The 15,989-nt window shown below is 40.9% G+C and overlaps 1 long non-coding RNA gene and 7 other non-coding genes across 29 annotated transcripts in view; all 8 read left to right on the top strand.

Annotated features, from left to right (window-relative positions):
- The window catches only part of LOC106022184, a 202,162-nt gene that overhangs the window by 142,819 nt on the left and 43,354 nt on the right, over nucleotides 1–15,989 (top strand). For 21 of the 22 annotated variants that reach the window (XR_005871914.1, XR_005871913.1, XR_005871919.1 and 18 more), the window contains 7 exons: nucleotides 2,778–2,849; nucleotides 3,229–3,271; nucleotides 4,489–4,556; nucleotides 4,936–6,294; nucleotides 6,681–6,716; nucleotides 7,954–8,070; nucleotides 8,450–9,389. This is a non-coding gene — a long non-coding RNA (uncharacterized LOC106022184). The remainder of the gene's footprint in view (nucleotides 1–2,777; nucleotides 2,850–3,228; nucleotides 3,272–4,488; nucleotides 4,557–4,935; nucleotides 6,295–6,680; nucleotides 6,717–7,953; nucleotides 8,071–8,449; nucleotides 9,390–15,989) is intronic. The other variant, XR_005871915.1, reaches the window with a different exon arrangement.
- LOC121134846 lies at nucleotides 1,149–1,227 on the top strand. The gene has a single exon (XR_005872055.1). It is a non-coding gene; the product is annotated as a small nucleolar RNA SNORD115 (small nucleolar RNA).
- On the top strand, nucleotides 2,906–2,984 carry LOC121135079. Its single transcript, XR_005872270.1, has one exon. It is a non-coding gene; the product is annotated as a small nucleolar RNA SNORD115 (small nucleolar RNA).
- LOC121134835 lies at nucleotides 4,613–4,691 on the top strand. Its single transcript, XR_005872044.1, has one exon. It is a non-coding gene; the product is annotated as a small nucleolar RNA SNORD115 (small nucleolar RNA).
- On the top strand, nucleotides 6,350–6,428 carry LOC121135064. The gene has a single exon (XR_005872255.1). It is a non-coding gene; the product is annotated as a small nucleolar RNA SNORD115 (small nucleolar RNA).
- On the top strand, nucleotides 8,127–8,205 carry LOC121134821. Its single transcript, XR_005872030.1, has one exon. It is a non-coding gene; the product is annotated as a small nucleolar RNA SNORD115 (small nucleolar RNA).
- Nucleotides 9,024–9,101, top strand: LOC121134973. The gene has a single exon (XR_005872169.1). It is a non-coding gene; the product is annotated as a small nucleolar RNA SNORD115 (small nucleolar RNA).
- Nucleotides 10,286–10,364, top strand: LOC121134853. Its single transcript, XR_005872062.1, has one exon. It is a non-coding gene; the product is annotated as a small nucleolar RNA SNORD115 (small nucleolar RNA).

The following is a 15,989-nucleotide window of genomic DNA, read 5'->3' on the forward strand; positions in this document are numbered from 1 at the left end:
CTATTGGCTAACAATGTTGAGCACTTTCTCAAGGGTTTCTCAGCCATTCTAGACTCCACCATTGAGAATTCTCTATTTAGTTCTGTACACCACTTTTTAATTGCATCCTTTGGTGTTTTGAAGACTTGCTTCTTGAGTTCTTTAAAATTCTGGAGATCAGCCCTCTGTTAGATGTGGGTATAGTGAATATATTTTACCATACGCTGGACTGCCTTTTTGTCTTTCTGACTGTATCCTTTGCCTTACCTTTTGGACTAAAGTTTTATGCAAGGCGATAGACATGGATCTATATCCACTTATGCCAGTACATTTTGATGAACATGCTTTCTTTTTTCCATTGTGTAATTTTAGCTTATTTGTCAAGTATAGGTTTGTGGATTAATCTCAGGTTGTTCAATTCAATTGTGTTGGTCGACATGTCTTTTTTGTGCCAATACAAATCTGTTTTCAAGACTATAGCTCCGAAATAGAGCTTGCAGTTACAGATGTTCCTTTATTTTATAGGGCTGTTTAGGCTATCCTGGACCTATTTATCCTATTTCATTACAATAGCATTCTAGGTCACATAGAGTAGAATTCCTTTGTGAAGTCACTGATGTAGTCACCAAATATTATTGGTCATTCTGAGCTTCTTCATTGAAAAGACCCCAGCTGTGTGGATTGGCCTCTTGTAATATCCCATTTAACCATCTCAATCATAGATTTGATTTCCAAGGTAAACATGATATCTTAAGTGTTAAGGCCTCCAATGACTTCCTATCTCATCTTTGTTAATTCTCAGTTACCAGACTCACATTCCTACTCATCTGATCCTGTTCCTGAATTCAAAGGAATACAAGGGGACCTTTTCAGTATGAATATTCCTGAGAAGAGAAAAAAGTTTAATATTCAAAATTTTCTGATTTATATATCTGTGAACTCTCACAATGTTCTTTGAGAGTTTTCATGATTTATTTTCTATAACTGTTAAAGAGGTTACTCTAAGTATACTTTTTATAGAAAAACAATCAAAAACTGTACATAACCATTAAAGCATGATGTATATTTTACCACTAAACCCACATCTGACAAAAGGCTGGTCTTTGTTATCCTGGTAAGCAGCACAGTTTGTGACACTCTATCAAGTATAGCTACCCGTTCTGTGGATCGGGTATGTGACGACAAACCAAAGTCATGAAGAGAGTTGACGATATAAAATCCATGCTCAATAGGGTTATGCTGAGGCCCATGCTAAATGACACTGGAGAAATGGGGGCCTAGGCTACTTAGGCCTTTATCATAAGCCAGTGAACAGTCCCTCATTAACCCAGAAGTGGTTCACTGTCTGAGGATTCAAGAGAGGTCCAGGTGCTCTTATTTAGGAGAGCAAGAGTCCTGCCTCAGAAGGCACAAGTAGAGGCAATCCATGTATATCAATGCTGGCTGGCATCAGCACTCTGCTCATATCTATCTCTTCTGTTCTGTATTTCAATGATTGAGGATGTAGTCTTCTAACCCAGTCATTTCACCTTCAGGTAAGTGGAAAGTTCATGTTAAGTGCCTAGGTCTCTTTTGGATATCTGCCTTCAAACATTTGAAAGCATGATATTCTAGGAATGCAGTGATATTTAAGGCATACAACTTGGGCACTCCCTTCATTTTGGCAAACTCCTAGGCCTAACAACATGAGAAAAGTTTGGTAATTCATACTGCCTTATATTGTAGAATTCCAAGTAGTAGGTACTGGGAAACAAAGCAGGGACTGTTCGCGGATGTGGGACACAAAGATTGGGTCAGGACGTGCAGGAACTTTTCCTAGCATAGCTCATTGATAAGTGAATTTGATATTCACATCCCTGCCATGGGGTATCTATCTATCTCCCATACTGATTGTTACCGGTGGGGCAAGAGTTTCATGTTCTCACTGGGTCAGGAGGGTGACATGCTCCAAACTTGTATAGATGGTGCTAAAGAATGTCCAATATGCATGCCCTATACTTTTCTGGGGCTCATGAGGCAGACAACCAAGCACAGTAATCTAGTACAAAACTGTACCTATCAGTCAGACAAACACAGATACCTTTTCCTTATCCTAGAATTAGTGAACTGTACCTGCCATGCAGGCTTCAGCCTAATTGTGGAAATTAGATAGGGTGCATCTGGCCAGGCATTCCCCTCTTTGCTTAGATGAAAAGGCTCATCAATATGTTGAGACACACTCACCACACAGCAGTGGCAAGGTATTGGAAACACATGAATGACATCCCAAGCTGCAAAGGCTTCCATTGCATATGCCATAAGAAATGGACCAAGAGTGCAGGTGTAGGTATCCTCTCAGGTGGTGAAAGGCCAATAAAGAATCTTGTGAGTATGCATCTTACAATGGTGATTAGGCAGTGATGTCAGAATGAAATGTGATAGAGCTATGCAAAGAACTGCCCAAGAATGGATTTGGACTTAGAAGAAACTTTGTCTGATCAGAAAGTAAAATATTTTCAGTATACCTATACTATGCCTTCTAAATGGTCTGTCAGCTAATGCTGTGAATGCCAGCAGTGAGGATGAGGGTGAAACATTTGAAGGGTTAAACTTGTCTACCTGTACCAAACAGGTAACAAGCATTAAAATGTTTCCTTATTTCTTCCATGACTTTGATTAACAATTGCCTCCAACTACTGTGTAGAGCGTTTGTGTGTTCCCGAAGCTAGGCATTTCAATTTCTCTTACACTGACATGTCAATTTGGTGATGCTAAATTTTCCTTGACTAAAAGAACTGATTCTGATTGATCCCTTGCAGGAGGCTAATGCTGGCTGACCATTTGGCCCAAGCTAGCCGTGACTTTCCTTCTAGATGGCCTTTGTCATCCTGGTAAGCAGCACTGTTTGTGTCCCTCTATCAGGTATAGCTATGCCTTTTGAGGATGTGGGTATATGATGACAAACTAGTGACATGAATATAGGTGATGACATAAAAATCATGTTCAATAGGACTATGCTGAGTCCCAGGCAAAAGTACGGGGGAGAAATGGGGGCCTGGTCTACTTAGACCATTCTCATAGGCCAGTGCACAGGCCGTCATTCACCCAGGAGTGGTTCCCAGTCTGAGGAATCCTGTGAGGTCCAGTTGCTCTTCTGTAGGAGAGCGTGAGTCCTGCCTCAGAAGGCACTATTTGGGGCAATCTATGTATTACAATGCTGGCTGGCATCAGCACTCTGCTCATGTCCATCTCTTCTTTTCTGCATTTCAGTAATCCAGGATGCAGTCTCCTAACCCAGTCATTTCACCTTCAGGTAAGTGGATATTCTATGTTAAGTGCCTATTTCTGTTTTGGATATCTGTCATCACACATTAGAAAGCATGAACTTCTATGAATCCACTGACTTTTAAGACATAGAACTTGGGCTCTCCCTTCCTTTTTGGAATCCCCTAGGCCTAAGAGTATAAAAAATGATATTAATTCAACCTGCCTTGTCTTTTAGAATTCCAAGTAGTAGGTATTTAGTAACTGAGCAGTGAATGTTCGAGGATGTGGTTCACAAGGGATGTGTCAGGATGTTCAGGCCATTTTACTTGCACAGCTCATTGATAGTTGAATGTATTCTTCAAATACATTCCATACTGATTGTTACTGCTGGGGCAAAAGCTTCATGTTCTCACAGTGTCAGGAAGGTTTCATGCTCCAAACTTGATTGATGGTGCTCAGGAGTGTTACCTTTCTGGGGCTCAAAAGGGAGGCAGAGAATCACAGTGTTCTAGTGAACTAATGTACATATCAGTAAGGCAAACTCAGATACCTTTTTTGTTAGGTTTAGAGAACTTGTCCTGCCATGCAGGCATTAGGTAATGTGTGGTAATTTGACATTATATATCTGGCCAGGCATTCCACTCTTGCCTAGATGCACAGGCTCATCACCATGTGGAGACGCACTCACCACACATAAGTGGCATGAAATTTCAAACACATGAATGACATCCCAAGTTATAAAGGCCTCCATCCTTCATGTGATAAGGAATTAACCAAGAGGACAGCTAAAGGGATCCTATGCATGCAGTGCTTGGGCAATTAAGAAACTGGAGGTTATAAGTCCTATAATGGTGAGAAGTCAGTGATGTCAGAGAGAAATGCGATAGCGCTGTGAAGAGCAGATGAGATGTGTCTTGGACCTTGAAAGACACAGTGCATGATCAGATGGTAAAATTATTTCATCAGGACTATAATATGCCATTCCAATGGTCTGTCACCAAATGCAATGAATGCTGGCAGTGAGTATGAGGGTGAAACATTTTAAGGGTTAAACTTGGCTAGGGGTGGCAAACAGGTAACCTCAATTGAAATTTTATTATTATCTACCTCAAAGCAATGATTATCAATTCCCCCAATTATCATAATCCAGAATTTGGGCATTAGAATCCTGGGCATTGCAATTTTGCTGAAAGTGACTTGCAAATTTGGGACCCCCAAAATTTTCCTTGACTAAGACAACTAATTCTGCTTAATCTACTGCAGGAGCATAAAACCTGCTGCTATTTGTGCAAAACGTGATGATACCTGCCTTCTAGGTCTTTGTCATCCTGGTAAGCAGCACTGTTTGTGTCCTACTATCAGGTATAGCTATGCCTTCTGAGGACACGGGTATATGATGACAAACCAATGCCATGAAGAGAGGTGATGACGTCAAATTCATGCTCAGAAGGGATACGCTGAGGCCCAGGATAAATGACTGGGGAGAAATGGAGGCCTAGTCTCTTCAGGCCTTTCTCATAGGCCAGTGCACAGGCCCTCATTCACCCAGCAGTGTTTCCATCTCTGGAGAATCCTGTGAGGTCCAGGTGTTCTTATTTAGGAGAGCATGAGTCCTGCCTCAGAAGGCAATTGTTGGGGCAATCTATGTATGTCAATGCTGGCAGGCATCAGCACTCTGCTCATGTCCATCTCTTCTATTCCGCATTTCAGTGATCCAGGATGCAGACTTGGTGCCCCAGTCATTTCACCTTCAGTTAAGTGGAAAGGTCAGGTTGACTGCCTCGGTCTCTTTTGGATATCTGTCTTCAAATATTACAAAGCATGAACTTGTATGAATCCAGTGATACTTGCCGCACAAAACATGTGCTCTCTCTTCCTTTTGGGTATCCCGTAGGCCTATTCCCATGAGAAAAGGATGGTATTTCCAACTGTCTTTTCTTGTAGAATTCCAAATCATTGGTATGGGGAAACAGTGACTGTTTGGGGAAATGGGACACCAGTATTCGATCAGGTTGTACAGGCATTGTTACCTTGAAGTTTTTGGCTTGGGTTGTCTATCTAGCTCCCATGCTGATTGTTACTGCCAGGGCTAAAACTTTACCTTCTCCCAGTTTGAGGATGGTGATATGCTCCAAAAATGCAAAAACAGTGCTCAGGAATTTCCACTATTCAGGCCCTCAACAGCAGGAATTCACTAGGTTGATTTTCTCAGGCTGATAAAGCAAAGGGATTCTCACAGTGTTCTAGTGCACAATGTACATATCAGTAAGGCAAACTTAATTTAACTTTTCCTTTTGTGAGGTTTAGTGAACTTGACCTATCATGCAGTCATCAGGCCACATAAGGCTATTGGACAGGATGCAACTGGCCAGGCAATCCTCTCTTTGCCTAGATTTACGGGCTCATCACCATGGGGAGACGCACTCACCACAAATCAGTGGTATGGAATTTCGACCACATGAATGACATGCCAAGCCTCAAAGGCTTATGTTGCATTTATGATAAAGAATGGGCCAAGGGTACAGGTGTAGATATCCTTTGTAGGCATTACTTGGGAAATAAAAATCCTTTAAAGTACACTTCTTACAATGGGGATTAGGCAATGATGTCAGAGGGAAATATGATAGAGCTGTGAAAAGGACTGGAGATGAATGGCTTGGACCTTGTAAACACGGTGACTGATCAGAAGCTAAAATGTTTTCACCAGACCTATAATATGCCTTCCCAATGGTCTGTCAGCTGCTGCTATGAATGCAGAAAGTGAGGATGAGGGTGAAACAAGTGAAGGTTTAAACTTGTCTATGTGTAGCAAACAACCACTATTAAACTTTTCATTGTCTCTTTCACAACTTTGAATACCAATTTCCCGCAACTATCGTGTAGAGAGTTTGGGTATTCCGAAGCTGGGCATTGCTATTCCTTTGACAATGACCTGATATTTTGGAATCTCAGAATTTTCCTTGACTTAGAGAACTGAGTCTCCTTGATCCAATGCAGGAGCCAAATTCTGACTGATCATTTTGCCGAAGCTTGTGGACACCTAACTTCTAGATGGTCTTTGTCATCCTGGTAAGCAGCACTGTTGTGTCCCACTATCATGTCTAGCTGTGCCTTCTGAGGACGCGGGTCTATGATGACTAACCAATGTCATGAAGAGAGATGGTGACAGAAAATTCATGATCAATAGGATTATGCTGAGGCCCTGGCTAAAGGACAGGGGAGAAATGGGTGCTTAGTATCCTCAGGACATTCTCATAAGCCAGTGAACAGGACCTCATTCACCCAGGAGTGGTTCCCTGTCTGAGGAATCCTATGAGGTCCAGGTGCTCTTCTTTAGGTGATCATGAGTCCTGCCTCAGAAGGCACTAGTTTGGGCAATCTATGTATGTCAATGCTGGCTGGTATCAGCACTCTGCTCATGTCCATCTCTTCTCTTCTGCATTTGAGTGATCCAGGATGCAGACTTGGTTCCCCAGTCATTTCACCTTCAGGTAACTGGAAAGACCTGCTTAAGTGCCGAGGTATCTTTTGGATATCTGCCTTCAAATAATACAAAGCATGATCTTCTAGGAATCCAGTGATACTTGCAGCACAGAACATGTGCTTGCCCTTCATATTTTGAACTCCCTAGGCTTATCCCCATGAGAAAATCATTGTATATCAAAATTACTTTCTTGTAGAATTCCAAACACTAGGTATGGGGAAACAGAGCAGTGACTCTTAAGGGAAATGTGATACCATGATTGGTTCAGGATATACAGGCCTTGTGCCTTGCACAGCTCAGTGATAAGTAAATGTTATCTTGCAATTCCTGGCATGGGGTGTCTATCTAGCTCCCATGCTGATTGTTACTGCTGGGCCAAAAACTTCTTTTTCTCACTGTGTCAGGATAGTGATATGCTCCAATGTGGCAAAGGTGTTGCTCATGAATTTTCATGAAGCAGGCCTTCAACAGCAGGGAGTTAACTAGGTTGCTTTTCTCAGGCTCACAAAGAAAATGGATACTCACTGTGTTCTATTGCATAATGCACATATCAGTTAAGCAAACTTACATAATTTTTCTTTTTGTTAGGATTAGTGTAGTTGATTTGCCATGCAAGCACCAGGCCACATGAGACAATTCGACAGGTGCAACTGGTCAGGCATTCCACATTTTGCCTAGATGCACAGGTCTATCATCATGTGCAGACCGATTCACCACACATCAGTAGCTTGGAATTTCAACCACATGAATGACATCACAAGCTGCAAAGGTTTCCATTGTATATGTGATAAGGAATGGGTCCAGAGTACAGGTGTAGATATAGTAAGCGTGTGGTGCTTGTGAAATAAAGAACCTTGAGGTTACACATCTTACAATGTTGATTAGGCAGTGATATCAGAGGTATATGGGATATGGCTGTGCAAAGAACTGGAGATGAAGAGTCTTGGACCTTGTAATTCACAGTGACTTATCAGAAGCTAAAATATTTTCACCAGACCTATAATATGCCTTCCCAGTAATCAGTCAAATAATGCTATGAATGCATGCAGTGAGTATGAGGGTGAAATATTAGAAGGGTTAAACTTGTATACGGGTAGCAAACAAGTAACCAGAATTAAATTTTTTCATTATCTCTTTCATGACTTTGATTACCAATTGCACAAAACTATCATGCTACAGAGTTTGGGTTCCCAAAGTTGGGCATTGCAGTTCCTCTGACAATGTCTTCGTTTTTGGCCCTGCAGAATGTGCCTTGAACAATGGAACTGATTCTGGTTGATTCCATACATGAGCCTAATGCCGGCTGACCATTTGTCTGAAGCTCACGGAGACCCACGTTCTAGATGGTCTTTGTCATCCTGGTAAGTAGCACTGTTTGTGACCCACTATAATGTATAGCTGTGTTTTCTGAGGACCAGGGTCTATGATCACAAACCAATGTCATGAAGAGAGGTGATAACATAAAAATAATGCTTAATCGGATTATGCTGAGGGCCAGGCTAATGGAGAGGAGAGAAATGGCGGACTACTCTACTCAGGCCATTCTCATAGGCCAGTGCATAGGCACTCATTCTCCCAGGAATGGTTCCCTGTCTGAGGAATCTTGTGAGGGACCAGTGCTCTTCGTAAGGAGAGCACTGAGCCTGCCTTAGAAGGCAATTGTTGGGGCAATCTGTGTATGTCATTTCTGCCAGGCATCTACACTGTGCTTATTTCAATCTCTTCTCTTCTGTATTTCAGTGTTCAAGAATACCGATTTGGAGCCAGGGTCCTTTCACCTTGAAGAAAGTTGAAAGATAAGTTTAAGTACCTCTGTCTCTTTTGCATCTCTGCCTTCAAACATTAGAAAGCAAGACCTTCTAGGAATCCAGTGACACTTACGGCAAAGAACTTGTTCTGGAACTTACTTTTGGAATTCCCTAGTCAGAAGCCCATGAGAAAAGGATGGTAACTCAAACTGTCTTGTCTTTTTGGATTCCAAGTAGTAGCTGTTGGGAAACAGAGCAGTGATTCTTAAGGGAGGTAGGACACAAGGATTGGGTCAGGACTTTCAAGCCCTGTTCCTTACACAGATCAGTGATAGGTGAAAGTGATCTTCAAATCCCTGCCATTGGGTTGGGTGTCTATCTAGCTCTCATGTGGATCGTTAGAGATGGGGCAACGGCTTCAAGTTCTCCCTATGTCAGGAGCCAAATGCCGGCTAACCATTTGTCCGAAGCTCGCCAAGAACTACCTGACAGATGGTCTTTGTCATCCTGGTAAACAGCACTGTTTTTGGCCCACTATCAGGTATACCTATGTCCTTTGAGGATGCGGGTCTATGATGACAAACCAATGTCACAAAAGAGGTGATGACATAAAAATCATGCTCAATAGGATTACACTGAGGCCCAGGCAAATGGACTGCGGAGAAATGGGGGCCTAGTCTCCTCAGGCCATTCTCATAGACCAGTAAAAAAGGACCTCATTCACCCAGGTGTGTTTCCCTCTCTGGGGAATCCTGTGAGGTCCAAGTAATCTTCTTTAGGAAAGCACCGAGCCTGCCTCAGAAGACATTTGTTTGGGCAGTCTATTGTATGTCAATTCTGGCTGGCATCAACACTTTGCTTATGTCCATCTTTTCTTCTGCATTTCAGTGATGCAGGATGCAGACTTGGTGCCCCAGTCATTTCAACTTAAGGTAAGTGGAAAGACCAGCATAAGAGCCTAGGTCTGTTTTGGAAATCTGCCTTCAAATATTACCTGGCATGATCTTCTAGGAATCCAGTGAATCTTGTAGCACTTAACAGGTGTTCTCCCTTCATTTTGGGAATCCCCTAGGCCTATTACCATGAGGAAAGGATTGTATTTCAAACTGTCTTTTTTGTTGAATTTCAAATAGTAGGTAATGGGAAATAGAGCAGTGACTGTTTGGGGAAATGAACACCAGGATTGGGTCAGGATGTGCAGGCCATGTGCCTTGCACAGCTCCATGATAGGTAAATGTTACATTGAAATTCCTGGCTTGGTGTCTATCTAGCTCCCTTGCTGACTGTTTCTGCTGGGGCAAAAACTTCATGTTCTCGCTGTGTCAGGATGTTGATATACACCAAAATGATGCCGCCAATGAATTTCCAATATGCTGCCTCTCAACGGCAAGGAGATCACTAGGTTACTCCTCTCAGGCTCATAAAGCAAAGGAGAACTCACAGTGTTCTAGTGCACAAATGTACATATCAGTTAGGCAAACTCAGATATCTTTTTTTTGGTAGGATTAGTGAACTTGTCCAGCTATGCAGGCATATGGCCACATGAGGCAATTTGACAGGGTCTAACTGGACAAGCATTCCCCTCTTTGCTTAGATGCACAGGCTCGTCATCATAAGGAGACTCACTCAAAACACATCAGAGGTATGGAAATTCAACCACATGAATGACATCCCAAGCTCCAAAATTCCTTTGCTAATTTGATAAGGAATGTGCCAAGAAAATGTGTGTAGGCATCCTAAGCAGGCAGTGCTTGGGAAATTAAGAAATTTGATCGTACCCAACCTACTGTAGTGATTTGGCAGGTATAGTTATGCCCTCTTGGGATCTGGGTCTATGATGACATACTAATGTCCTGAAAAGTGCTGATAACATATAAATCAGCCTAAATAGGATAACACTGAAGCTCAGCCTATTGGACAATTGAGAAATGGGCCCATCTTCTCCTTGGGCCTTTTAATAGGCCAGAACATGGACCCTCATTCATGAGCAGAAGAATATGAGGACTAGGAAGGCGTCCTAAAGCTCACACTGCCCTCTGCTCTTTGCCCTCTGCCCTCTCTACCCTTGCCCTCACCCTCTCACCTCTCCCCTGAGAGGGGGAAGGTGTAAGCAGACTCTCTCAGCAGGCTCCAGATTGCTCATTCTTCCAAAAGCAATTCAAGCATGCTGCAGTTCCAGGAAATTTACTTTCTGTACTTCTTCACAAAATTGGAGAAATAAGAGCATCTCAGGAGACACATGATCACACAAATTAGCAAGAATAAATGTTACATAAAAACCTTTCCTATTTGGGGCTCCCTGCAAAAGAAATTTTGGAAATTCAGAGGACCCTTACAACATGGTAGTATAAAATATAGAGACAATATCCAGACAGAAACCAACAAACCACAAGGCCTGAACTAAAAATGCTTTGATATTACTGTTGACATTACCTATCAGATGTACATGCATGACAGTGATGGCACTGGAATGCACATTTCAGGATTTATATAAATTTGAGTGTTGCATGACAAAATGGACAGTCCATAATGACTGTGTGTCATAGGAGAAACCCAATAGTTATGTGAGGGAGATAAGGATAAAATGATAGTGGTGATTTGGAAGAGGAGGAAGATAAATATAGCAAACATCTCATGATGAAAATATTCTCATGAAATCCAAAAGATGGAATGCTTATTAAAATTATAGGGGATCACGGCAGAAGCCAAGCACCCCAGATCCCAGGTCTTCTCTTCCACCAACAAGACCAGGGGACTGGCTGCTCTGGAGGGACCAGGTAAAACAGGCCCTGAGGCCAGGACTGCATTTCAGTGCCTGAGGATTGCCTGGGAACTTCCAAAGAACTTCCCATCCCAGAAGGAGCCAAGCACCTCAGATGCCAGGATTTCTCTTCCAACCATGAGACCAGGAAACCAGCAGATCCAGGTAAACAAGGCCTTTTGTCATGTGTGTCACTTCCAGTGACTGGGTATGGCCACAGAGCTACCCTTCTCGACAGGAGCACCCCAGATCCCAAATCTTCTCTTCCACCAAATGGACCAGGAGACCAGGTGGGAGGCGAAGCACCTCAGATCCGTGGCCTTCTCCATCCACAGGACAAGAACTACGACAAGGAATAGAAGAACTACCAGAATTTTGGACTTGCTAGCACCCAGCAAAAGGGAATTTTGGTCCCATAACCATGAGACAAGTAAGGGGCTCTTTCTGCACCGAGTAGAAGAAGAGATGGGAAAGAGACAATACAAAAGCACACACAGCATCAGAAAAACACATATTATACTACCAGATTCTAGACACTCCACACCAGCAAGAATCCAACATTCCAATGCAAATGAAGCAGAAGAGAATGACCTTAGAAACAAATTCATGAAAAAGATAGAGGCCCTAGAAGAGGGTATAGGAAAAACTGCCAAAGAAATGGAAGAAAAAAACAAACCAAAAATGCAAGAATTGGAAGGAAAAAATGAAAAATTGAAGAAAAGGAAGAAAAACAAACAAAAAATGCAAGAAATGGAAGAAAATACAAACCAAAAATTCATAAAATGCAAAATAATGGATGAAAAGATAAACCGGAAGAAAAAAAAACACAACCAAAAAATGCATGAAATGGAAGAAAAAGCAAACAAAAAATGCTAGAAATGGAAGAAAAAGCAAATCAAAAAATGAAAGAAATGGAAGAAAATGCAAACAAAAAATGCAAGAAATGGAAGAAAAACAAACCAAGAAATTCATAAAATGTAACAAATGGATGAAACGATAAACTGAAAATTGCAAGAAACAATTCAAACAGTGCAAGGGGTGAAAACTGAAATGGAGACAAAAAACACAATCTGAAGAAGGGCTGGAAATAGAAAAGCCGGGCAAATGCTCAGGTACTACCAATACAAGCATTACCAACAGACTACAAAAGATGGAAGAGAGAATCTCAGGGGTTGAAGATACCCTAGGAGAATTAGATTCATCAGCCAAAGAAAATCTTAGTCCAACAAATCCCTAACGAAAAACATCCAGGAAATATGGGATACCGAGAAAAGAGCAAACCTAAGAATAATAGATATAGGAGAAAGTGAAGAAAACTACCTCAACGGGGCAGAAAACATATTCAACAAAATCATAGAAGAAAACTTTCACAACCTAAAAAAAGACATACCAATGAATGTGCAAGAAGCATACAGAACACCAAATAGAGTGGATCACAAAAAAGTCCCTTTGCCACATAATAATCAAGATGCCAAATATACAGAATAAAGAAAGTCTATTAAGAGCAGGTAAGGGAGCAGGCCAAGTAACATAAAAATGCAAACCTATCAAAATTACACCTGTCTTCTCCACGGAAACTCTGATAGCCAGAAGTTCCTGGATAGATATTCTACCAAAACTAAGAGACCATGAATGCCAGCCCAGACTACCATTCCCGGCAAAGCTCTCAGTCACTATAGATGAAGAAAACAAAATACTCCATGACAAAACTAGATTCATACAGTACATGTCCACTAACCCAGCCCTACACCACGTTTTGGAACAAAACCTCCAACCCAATGAAGATCACTAAAATCAGAAAAACATAAGCATTATATAATCCCTCTTTACCAGCACCAAAAGAAAAAGGGGATGGAATCCCACACATAATTCCACAAATTGCAACCATTCCAAATCAAGGGAGAATGGGCAATCACTGGTCATTAATATCCCTCAACATTCGTGGCCTTAATCCACCCATATAATGACACAGGCTAGCAGAATAGATTAGAAAATAAAACCCATCCTTCTGCTCAATATAAGGAACACACCTCACCCTAAAAGTCAGACATTACATGAGAGTTAAAGGTATGGAAAAAATTTTCCAATCAAATGGACCCAAGAAACAACCGGGATAACAATCCTAATATCTAACAAATTAGAAATTGAAATAAAATCAAACAAAAGGGATGAAGGAGGTCATTACATATCCATTACAGGCGAAATCCCCCAAGATGAAGTGTCTATCCTGAATATCTGTGCCCCAAATATAAAGGTATCCACATTCATAAAAGTAGCATTACTAAAATTATATCACATATAAAACCCCTAACACTTATAGTGGGAGACTTCAACACCCCACTCTCACCACTAGACAGGAATACCAGACAGAAATTCAACAAAGAAGCAAAGGATCTAATAGAAATAATGACCCTATTGGGATTAACAGACATCTATAGAATGTCCGTCCACAAAAAAAGAATATACCTTCTTCTCAACACCACATGGAACCGTATCAAAAATTGACCACATACTGGGCAACATATCAAACTTCAGCAGCTAAAATAATTGGAATAACTCCATGCATCTTATAAGACCACCACACATTAAAATTAAGATTCAACAACAACACAAATTGTAGAAATCCTACAAACTCATGAAAATTGAATAATGCACAACTCCAACATTCTTGGGTCAAAGAAGAAATAAAAATGAAGTGAAAGACTTGAGAGAATGCAATGAGAATGAAGACACAGCATACTCAAACCGATGGGACAATTTGAAAGCAGTGCTAATGGGGAAGTTAATAGCTCTAAGTGCCCACATGAAGACACTGGAGATTTGTTATACTAGAGAATTTACTACACAGCTGAAAGCTCTAGAACACAAAGAAGCAAACTCTCCCAGGAGGAGTAGACACCAGGAAATAATCAAATTGAGGGCTGAAATCAATAAAGTACGAACTAAGAAAACAATACAAAGAGTCAATGCCACCAAGAGTTGGTTCTTTGAGAAAATCAACAAGATAGACAAACCTATGTCCAAACTTACCAAACAGCAGAGCTTGAACATACAAATTAACAAAATCAGAAATTAAAAGGGGGACATAACAATGGACTCTGAGGATATTCAGAGAATCATCAAGTCATATTTTGAAAACCTGTACTCCACAAAATTTGAAAATTTAAAGGAAATGGATGACTTCCTGAATAGCTATCACTTGCCAAAATTAAATCAAGAACAGATAAGCAATTTAGTTAGACCTATAATGAATATGGAAATAGAAGCAATCATGAAAATTCTCCAAACCAAAAAAAAAGCCCAGGTCCAGATGGCCTCAGTGCAGAATTCTACCACAAATTCAAAGAAAAACATATGCCAATTTTATTCAAAGTATTCCATGCAATAGAAGCAGAAGGGTCTTTGCCAAACTCTTCCTACAAGGTTTCAATAACCTTATTCCCCAAGACACAAAGACACAACTGAGAAAAAGAACTTCAGACCATTATCCCTCATGAACATTGATGCAAAAATACTCAATAAAATACTGCAAATCGGATACAAGAATACATCAAAACAATCATTCACCACAATCAAGTAGGTTTCATCCCATTGATGCAGGGATAGTTCAACATATGAAAATCCATCAGTGTAATCCACCATATAAAAAATCTTAAAAACCAAAATTGCATGATAGTCTCACTAGATGCATAAGAGGCCTTTGACGAAATCCAACACCCTTTGATGATAAAGGTCTTGGAGAGATCTGGGATAACAGGAACATACGTAAACATAATGAAAGCTATGTACAGCAAATGAACAGACAACATCAAGCTAAATGGACAGAAACTCAATTCAATTCTGCTGAAATCAGGAACAAGACAAGGCTGGCCACTCTCTCCATAGCTTTTCAATACTGTATTTGAAGTTCTAGCCAGAGGCATACAACAACAAAAGGAGATCAAGGGGATACAAATTGGAAAGGAATAGGTCAAACTTTCATTATTTGCAGATGATATGATAGTTTACATAAATGACTCAAAGAACTCTACCAGAGAACACTTACAGCTGATTAACACCTTCAGCAAAGTGGCAGGCTACAAGATCCACTCAAGAAAATTAGTAGTCCAAATGGATCAAAGACCTCAACATAAATCCAGCCACACTGAACCTCTTAGAAGAGAAAGTGGGAGGTACCCTTGAAAGAATTGGTACAGGAGACAGCTTCCTGAACATAACACCAGTATCACAGACAGTGAGACAAGCAATTAATAAGTGGGACCTCATGATACTAAGAAGCTTCTGCAAGGCACAGGACACAGTCAGCAAAACAAAAATGCAGCCCACAGAATGGGTAAAAATATTGACTAACCCCACATCTGACAGTGGGCTGTTCTCCAAAATACCAAAGGATCCAATTAAAAAGTTGGCTACAGAAAAAAACAGAGAATTTTCAATAGAGAATTCTAAAATGCCTGAGAGGCACTTGAGAAATTTCTCAACATCCTTAGCCATCCGGGAAATGCAAATCAAAACAACTCTGAGATACCAACTCATTCCTGTAAGAATGTCTAAAATCCAAATGACCAATGACAATTTATCCTGGAGAGGATGTGGTGAAAGGGGAACACTTCTCCACTGCTGTTTGGAATGCTGACTCATACAGCCACTTTGGAAATTAGTATGGAGATTCCTCAGAAAAATGAGAATAAAGCTACCACAAGACCCAGCAACTCCACTCTTAGTCATATATCCAAAAAATGCCCATTCATACAATAAGAATGTCTGTTAC

The sequence above is a fragment of the Mesocricetus auratus genome, unplaced genomic scaffold, assembly GCF_017639785.1.
Source record: "Mesocricetus auratus isolate SY011 unplaced genomic scaffold, BCM_Maur_2.0 Super-Scaffold_100030, whole genome shotgun sequence".
NCBI lineage: Eukaryota > Metazoa > Chordata > Mammalia > Rodentia > Cricetidae > Mesocricetus > Mesocricetus auratus.